This window comes from Neomonachus schauinslandi, chromosome 12, assembly GCF_002201575.2.
Source record: "Neomonachus schauinslandi chromosome 12, ASM220157v2, whole genome shotgun sequence".
NCBI lineage: Eukaryota > Metazoa > Chordata > Mammalia > Carnivora > Phocidae > Neomonachus > Neomonachus schauinslandi.
Genome location: NC_058414.1, coordinates 43,334,616 through 43,342,843, shown reverse-complemented (window position 1 = coordinate 43,342,843; position 8,228 = coordinate 43,334,616). Strand labels below are relative to the sequence as shown.

Below are 8,228 nucleotides of genomic sequence, written 5' to 3'. Positions count from 1 at the left end.
GGAAGGAAGGAAGGAAGGAGGAAAGGAAGGAAGGAAGGAAGGAAGGAGGAAAGGAAGGGAGGGAGGGAGGGAGGGAGGGAGGGAGGAAGGGAGGGAGGGAAGGAGGGAGGGAAGGAGGGAGGGAAGGAAGGAAGGAAGGAAGGAAGGAAGGAAGATTTACAAAGAAGTTGAATGTCATAAGCAGAGTTGCTCTTAGGGGCGCCTGGATGGCTCAGTCGTTAAGTGTCTGCCTTCGGCTCAGGTCATGATCTCAGGGTCCCTGCTCCGCGGAGAGCCTGCTTCTCCCTCTCCCACTCCCCCTGCTTGTGTTCCCTCTCTCGCTGTCTCTCTTTCTGTCAAATAAATAAATAAAATGATTTAAAAAAGAAGAGTTGCTCTTAGATTCAAGGAGACTAAAAAATTGAAAAACAATGTAAGGCAAAGGAAAACTCTATTCATGCCTTCCTTTAAAAATAAACTAAATCAATGAGAATCCTTAAAATTTAGTTAATTAGTGGGATAGTTTCAGTGTACGGTTTCTTTCAGTATCTGCCTCACCCCTGCCTACTCAGCCTTACAACAGTAATATGGTAAAAAGTGTTCATAAAGTGAGAAAGCATGTTTCTATTATTGTTAATGTTTTGTCTTTGGAAAGTTACTATCATAAAGAAGTCAGTATGAAATTGGCTAAGTAAAACAAATGTCACTTTGAAAAGTAAGCAAAAGGAAAATTTCAAAAAAATAAAATCTTGGAAACAAGTGAGTATACAGTATACATATCTGGTAGCTCATTGGTTGAAAAGTATCTCCTGGAAGCATTCATAAAAATTTTTTCAGAAGAACAATAATTATAATAAAGGTAACTGCCAGAAAGGGAAAACATAAGATTATCAACAAATATGGTCTTTAAAAATAAAACAATTTTTATTACATGTCATGAAGCCTAATTACAAAGTATTACTATCCCTAGATTCTTTTAATAACAATGTGTGTGTACTTTAACCCTCTAATCAATAGTGGGTTGTTTTTTTTTTAAGATTTTATTTATTTGAGCGAGAGAGCATGAGAGAAAGAGTATGAGCTGCGGGGGGGGGGGGGGGGGAGTGTTTAGAGGAAGAAGGGGAAGCAGACTCCGCACTGAGCAGGGAGCCTGATGAGGGGCTCAATCCCAGGACCCTGAGATCGTGACCTGAACTGAAGCCAGATGCTTAACAACTGAGCCACCCAGGCACCCCGAATAGTGTTAAGGATAAAATAATAAATGCAAACGTGAATTTAGATGAGACTTTTAGTTCTAGAAAAGATTATCTAATTTATTTTATAAATGAGGATACTGAGTATAAACAAAGTAAAGTACTTATCCAAGGCCACATAAACGGTTATTGGCAGAGTATGAACTACAATTCAGATCTACCATGTGCTAGTCCAGGTGCTTTCCACCACACACTATGTTATCTTACAGGTTTTGATGCTATAGAAAACACTCAAGAAGTTAATTTTATACCATCTTCTACTTTTTAAAGGGAATAATGCTACAAAGAAAATGTCCTAGAGAGGAAAATATCAGTACATTTTAATGCATACTTTCTAAAGCATAATTATAAGTTATATCCATAAACAAGATATTTCTAACTGAATAAATAGAAGTTATTTTAAATTAAAATTAAATTAATTAATTTCCCAAAGTCCTCCCTCTCACCTTCTGTCTATGGTTCCATGTTAGTAACCTCAGATTTGAAACATTTAAGTGAAGGCCATTTTACTCAGGAGGTCATGAGACTCAGATGCTTGGCTTTTTCATAGGCTGCAGCCTTCTAGACCTTTCCATCAGCTCCCACTTCATAGTCCTGGCAGGCTTTGCAGACTTCCCCACAAATTCTCATTTTTCTACCAACTCAACAGTGTTCTTTGGGCTCAGATCTTCACTGTCAAATTCTCTGACCTGGTGGCAATTCCTACCACCTACTCAGTGCTTCAGGATAGATATTTCATTGACAATTTCTCTGATATTCAGCAGAACGCCTCTGACATATGGTGAAAGTTTTCTTGACATCGACAACCCCAGGTATGCCAACAGTAGTTAGTATAAGTCCTTAATTCCCCACAGAGTGAATTCCATTTTCCTGACCAAACCTTTAGCCACTAAGCTGCTGAAAGCACGAGGAGCCTATGATTCTGGCCCAAGGACAAGTGCCAGGAACAATCACTGTAATCCTGTCTGGAAAGGCAGCATAATGAAGCACTTACAAGTTTGGCCTCAGAAACTACCTTAGTTTGATTCCTGGCCCTACCACTTAGAAGCTGTATGTCCTCAGGCAAGTTACTGAATCGCTTTGCCTCAGTTTCTCAACTATAAAGTGGCAATGACATTGGTAACTACTTCATAGCACAGTAATGACAATTAATATAAAATATAAAGTAAATAACAGATAATGGTTAAACAAAATTATGCTTTTCAACCCTTTTTCTTCTTTAGACTGAGTCCTCCTATTTGTGCCCAATAATAAATAAGAGAATATGGTTCCTGAGAGACTGAAATACTGAAGATGGGATATTTGTGAGCCAATCTAAGATGATGTTACAAAATTATGTTCCTGGAACAGGGAACAATATGTGAAGAATTTTCTAAAACCAGATCATTCCTCTTTTGCTTATTAATACTTCATTATTTCCACGTTTCTTGAACTATGCCCATATTACTTTTCCACATGACTCACTGATCACTTTTTTTCGTATTTTTTGTTTCACAGATACACCAAAAGAAATGTCAGATAAAGTTCAAAATATATATACCCATATAATAAAGGTAGATTCAAGGCATGAGAATTGGGCTGGGGAGGGGTAATGCTGGGAGGAAAGTCAAAGGAGACTTTATACTTTCGAATTTCTTATAACAAAAAAAATTCACGTATTACTTTCATGGTTAAAATTTAAAAATAATTCTAACATTCAGAATCATTTTTAAAAAATTGTAACAATTATAATAATTAGATATTAGATAATATGAAAATATGAATCAGAGAGAATATCCATGTTTGTACAAGAGGAATGTTTTCTGAAATTATAGTATTTTCATTCTTACAACTCAAAAATGGCTCTTTTAACCCATCATTTTTAAACAACAAATCTTCAGTGCTATCATTTTTTTCAAGTAACTTTTCTGGCTAATCTTTTATCATCTGTGGGTAGGAAAAAATTAGGGAAAGAAAAAGTAATACTGAGACTACACTCTGAAAAACATCTATATCTTATTGGATCTACTGTCTCAAAATATGCTATATTAATTCAGATTTCTATAAATCCTTATTAAGGAAATCAGAGTAGAATAAAATGAAAAATGAAATTCCTCAGCATCTAAATACTAAAAATATAGTAAGGCTTGCCAAAGTGTTCTATTCCCCATTGCACTCTCTGGCTATGATAAATGGAAACTGTCAGCAGGGAAAAGTGGATGCCATTCTTCTAACAGCAGCCTTATTTGGCACAAAGCAGGCATCGGAGCACAAAAATTGAGTCCATGGGACCATCTCTCTTAACACTGATCAAATCAAATGAACTACTCAAAAAGGTATTTGTTGCTTAATCAAAAAAGCTGAGATGCAATAAGCCAAATGTTTCAGGCAGATTTGGAGTAACTAGTTAGGAAACAAAAAACCACTATGTACTTCTCCATCTTCACTGCCATACCAAAGCATGCACTCTTTTTTTCTACAACAAGTTTCACAGTATTCACAATTTAGAGGGAATAAAGCAAACCAATACAGAATAGCAAAATAAACATATACTGGTGGCTCGCATACACACATACTGTCAGTGTACTTACAGATTTGCTGCTTCTATTTTTTTCTTTTTTTAATATCAATTTCCTCAAGGTAGAATAACCTTCAAACATTTTATAATTAACTTCTACACTATTACACTGCGATTGAAAGGAGTGACATCAGTCCTCTTGTACAAGCTTGGGGGGAAAAACACTTCACACTCAACCAAAAGTGCAAAGAAAAGGAGTGCTGAATCTTAGATCTAATGTGAACAAACTCAGGTATGCAAGTTAGTAAGCGGATATGTGACCGCCTTACTATAGATAACACTATGCTACAGAAAGACACATGAACCTTCTGGTATCACATTCCCAACTATGCTACCTAAAAACCAAATGTTTTACAGCTTCATTTGTATCTCAAGTAAATCTCTTTTACAGATCTTAAAAAGAACAAAACAACAACAACAAAAACCAGGTCATTAATTCAGGCTATCTGAATTTAAGTCCTATTCTGCTTACTATCGGTAACATCATAGGTAGGTTACTCAAGCTTTCTGTGTCTGTTTCATTTTGAGTAAAATAAGTGTTATAATAGTCAAATACTAACTTATTTTTTAAAGGGAGAGTAGGCTAGAGGATTAGTACAGTGTCTGGCATATGATGAGTCCTCAATAAATGTTAGGTATTATTACTATTAAACAATCTTAGATAAAGGTAGACTAATCCCTCATTTCCTCTTCTGACTTACTATCCTTTGAAGAAAGTAATGAACTAAAATATCCAATGATCAAATAGTAGGAAAAAAGACAAAATAATAGGATGGTTGGGTTTATTAGCAGTATGGATAAACAGAAGTTAAATTAATAGTAGCAACATACCACAATTTATTCAAATATTCCAACATGTAAATCCCTTCCTTCCCTCCTTTGCTTCTTTAAGATATACAGTATACAAGGTGAGAAAGTAATAGCAAGGGGGAAGAAAATATGTTCAATAAAAATGGGACTTCAATCTATGGCAGCCATGATCATTTTATATTTTTGATGGTTCTTAGAGACAACTCTATAGAGACAGTCCTTCAAAAAAAAAAAAAAAAAAGATTAAAGTGCTATATGCTTATACTATAAAGTCTGAATTTTAAAAATAAAATTATTCCAACAGAATACCAATTCACATATCCCACAAAATAGATTTTTGAAACAAGAGAAAAATCATTTTTACTAGCATGAAACAGCCCAAACTTTTCTAAAAACTGTGCTAGTACTATAACCCAAAGGAACTTAACAGAAATGGATAGAAAGTTGTAGAACAAATGATCATTTTAACAGTTTTATTAAATGATATATTATTTTGAAATGAGAAATTAAAGCTTAGGATATATGTCATGAACTCCCTATATCACAAAGGTAAATTTTCTTTAAAATTTTGATAGAGCAATAGGACTATTGTGAAATGAAGTAAACTTTGATCAATAATGGCAGGGAAAATAAAAACTAACAAAAGCAAGAATTATTATAAGAAATTTAAGGATAGAATATCCAAAAATGTAGGGCGCCTGGGTGGCTCAGTTGGTTAAGAGACTGCCTTCGGCTCAGGTCATGATCCTTGAGTCCCGGGATCGAGTCCCACATCGGGCTCCCTGCTCAGCAGGGAGCCTGCTTCTCCCTCTGACCCTCTTCCCTCTCGTTCTCTCTATCTCTCATTCTCTCTCTCTCAAATAAATAAATCTTAAAAAAAAAAAAAAAGAATATCCAAAAATGTAATATATGTACCAAAATAAAAAGTGTAAGTAGGAAGATACTAGGAACAACAATTAAAAAATTAAACAGAGGGAGAGATAAATCAGTTATTTGTTGTGAAAGATATACTTGGTTATACAAATGAGTTGGCAGTTAGGTACCTGGAATCCCATAATTAACAGTATACTAAGAAAAGAAAGTAGACTGCCTCATTTTTAACCATACTGTCTAATAATTTAACATTAATACAACGCTGAAACAGAAATGTTAAGATAAAAAATTATGATAACAGTAGAAACTCAGCCTAAATGGTAAGATCAAGATCAAGATGACTGAATCACTCTCTTCTGCATCTCTCATTCTTACATTCCTCGACCAGGTACCTGACCAACTGAACATGCTCATCAAAGGTTTTCTGAATTGCTGTATGGATTGATGGGGAAAAGGGAGGGAAGAAGGAAGGAAAAGAGTAAGAGTAATAATCATAAATATTATATAAATAGTTATTTTCAAACTAGTCTGCATATAAGAATAACACCTAAGAAGTCTGCTCAACCCAACCCCTAATTTTAATTCATTAGCTCTAGGATGAGTCCAAAACCTAGATTCCAACAAACACCCCAGATGATCCTGATGCAAGTAATTCATGGCCTCTAGAACACCATTTCTAAAGCTGGTACCACCCAGAACTCTACGGTACAATAAAAAAATGGGTCTTGAAAAAAGTGCTCTTTGATAAATTAGGAAAAAAGTTAAAGTAATTATTTTTCTAAACAGTAGTGTTTCTCAGACCTTCAATATATATTTGAATCCTCCCGAGAGAGAAAATAATCATACTATATTTCCAAAATTACTGACCATGAAATCCTTCTTTGTGTTTTACCCACCCATATCTATAAGAAGACTAAGACTTTTACACAAGAAAACAAGAGACAAGGAATAAGGTAAAAAGAATTGGACTAAATTAGAAAACTTAAAAGCTTCCTTATAATTCTAGGCTGGAAGAGCAAACAAGTAAATTAGAAAAATATAGGATCCTCCTTCATCTTAAGTAGTATTAAACTACGGGCACATAAGTATCATTATAATAGGTATGAAATTTCCCCTCTATATAGAACTTCAAAGTTCAAGATAATAACACTGGCCCTAAAGATTTCTTTAAACAATAAAGGAAGAAAATGTTTCATAAAAGGATAATCTTTGCAGACATAGACACATGAAGTAATAGTTTTTCTCTAAGATCTTGGCATCGAAGTTATACAAAATATATTAGAAATAGAAATAAGCAGGCTTATTTAAGAAGGAAAATTCTCTTTAGTTCATTTGTAAACAAAATGTATTTGTGAGGCCTAATGAAAGGTTTAAACTAATGGGAATTATAAATAAAACAATTTCAAGTTGATCAGAGTATTGAAAATCAACTATTTAAATTATCTAAGAGAAAATTTCCACATCTGTGTCATCAATTTCAAGTAAGCCCATAACACAAAACTGAATGAAGTACTCTAGGTGACTTCTCTTAAATAAGATCTCTTAACTGATTAGATTAAATACGGCTACTACAGATTAAAGAAAATTTTTGAGAAAGCTATAACTTCAAGGAAAAAAGCAAAAACTCTCTAAAACTAAACAGGTAACAAAACAAAGGATGACAACTAATCCAAAAAATATCTACATCTCCTTCAGGGGGAGGCAGATTTTTGAGAAGTGTCTGCCTTGGTTCAAGGTAAGAAAGTAAAAAATACCCCCCCGCTAAAAATTTGTAACTGCAGACCAGCCTTCATGAGTTTGGGGCAGAAATTCACACCACTTGCGTAATGGAAAAAGACACATACACCAAATTTATTTAAAATGGTCTTAGGTTGGTAGACCTCCCAGGTACCTGGTAATAACAAAATATAAATGCCTCCTGGAAGAAATTCTTTAAACTCTAACCTCAAAAAATTTTTAATGAGAAACTGACAATCTCATAGAAAAACTGGAAAAGAGGGGCGCCTGGGTGGCTCAGTCTGTTAAGCGTCTGCCTTCAGCTCAGGTCATGATCCCAGGGTCCTGGGATGGAGCCCTGCACTGGGCTCCCTGCTCGGCGGGAAGCCTGCTTCGTCCTCTCCCACTCCCCCTGCTTGTGTTCCCTCTCTCGCTGTCTCTCTCTGTCAAATAAATAAATAAAATCTTAAAAAAAAAAAGCTTTAAAAAAAAGAAAAACTGGTAAAGAATTGCATTTACATTCCCTAGAAGAGAAAATACAACTTACCAAAATACACAGATATTCAAAGACATTAATACTGAGGGAAATGCAAAATAAAATGATACACTATTTTACATGTATCGCATTGGACAGCACTAAAATATTGGACACAACAAGTTTGCAGAGCAACAGATCATTCATTGCTATGAGTGTAAACTGGTTCGGAACATACTGGAATTACCTAGCAAAACTGAAGATGCACAAACCAATAATTAAGCAAATGAACACCTTGGTATTTACCCTAACTCCTTGTTACCATGCTTCAGGAGACATCTACAAAAATATTTAAAACAGAGTTGTTTACAAAAGGAAAAAGATGGAAACAAAACTGCCAATCTACAGAATAAAATATATGATTTATTCTTTTTTTTTTTTTAAAGATTTATTTATTTATTTTGAGAGAGCGAGAATGAGAGAGAGAGAGAGACAGAGTACATGAGTGGGGGAGGGTCAGAGGGAGAAGCAGACTCCCCGCCGAGCAGGGAGCCCGATGCGGGAC

The 8,228-nt window shown here is 35.0% G+C and overlaps 1 protein-coding gene across 4 annotated transcripts in view; it reads right to left on the bottom strand.

Annotated features, from left to right (window-relative positions):
* PHF14 (PHD finger protein 14) overlaps window positions 1-8,228 on the bottom strand; it is a 196,217-nt gene that overhangs the window by 112,455 nt on the left and 75,534 nt on the right. The gene's annotated exons all lie outside the window — the stretch shown is intronic.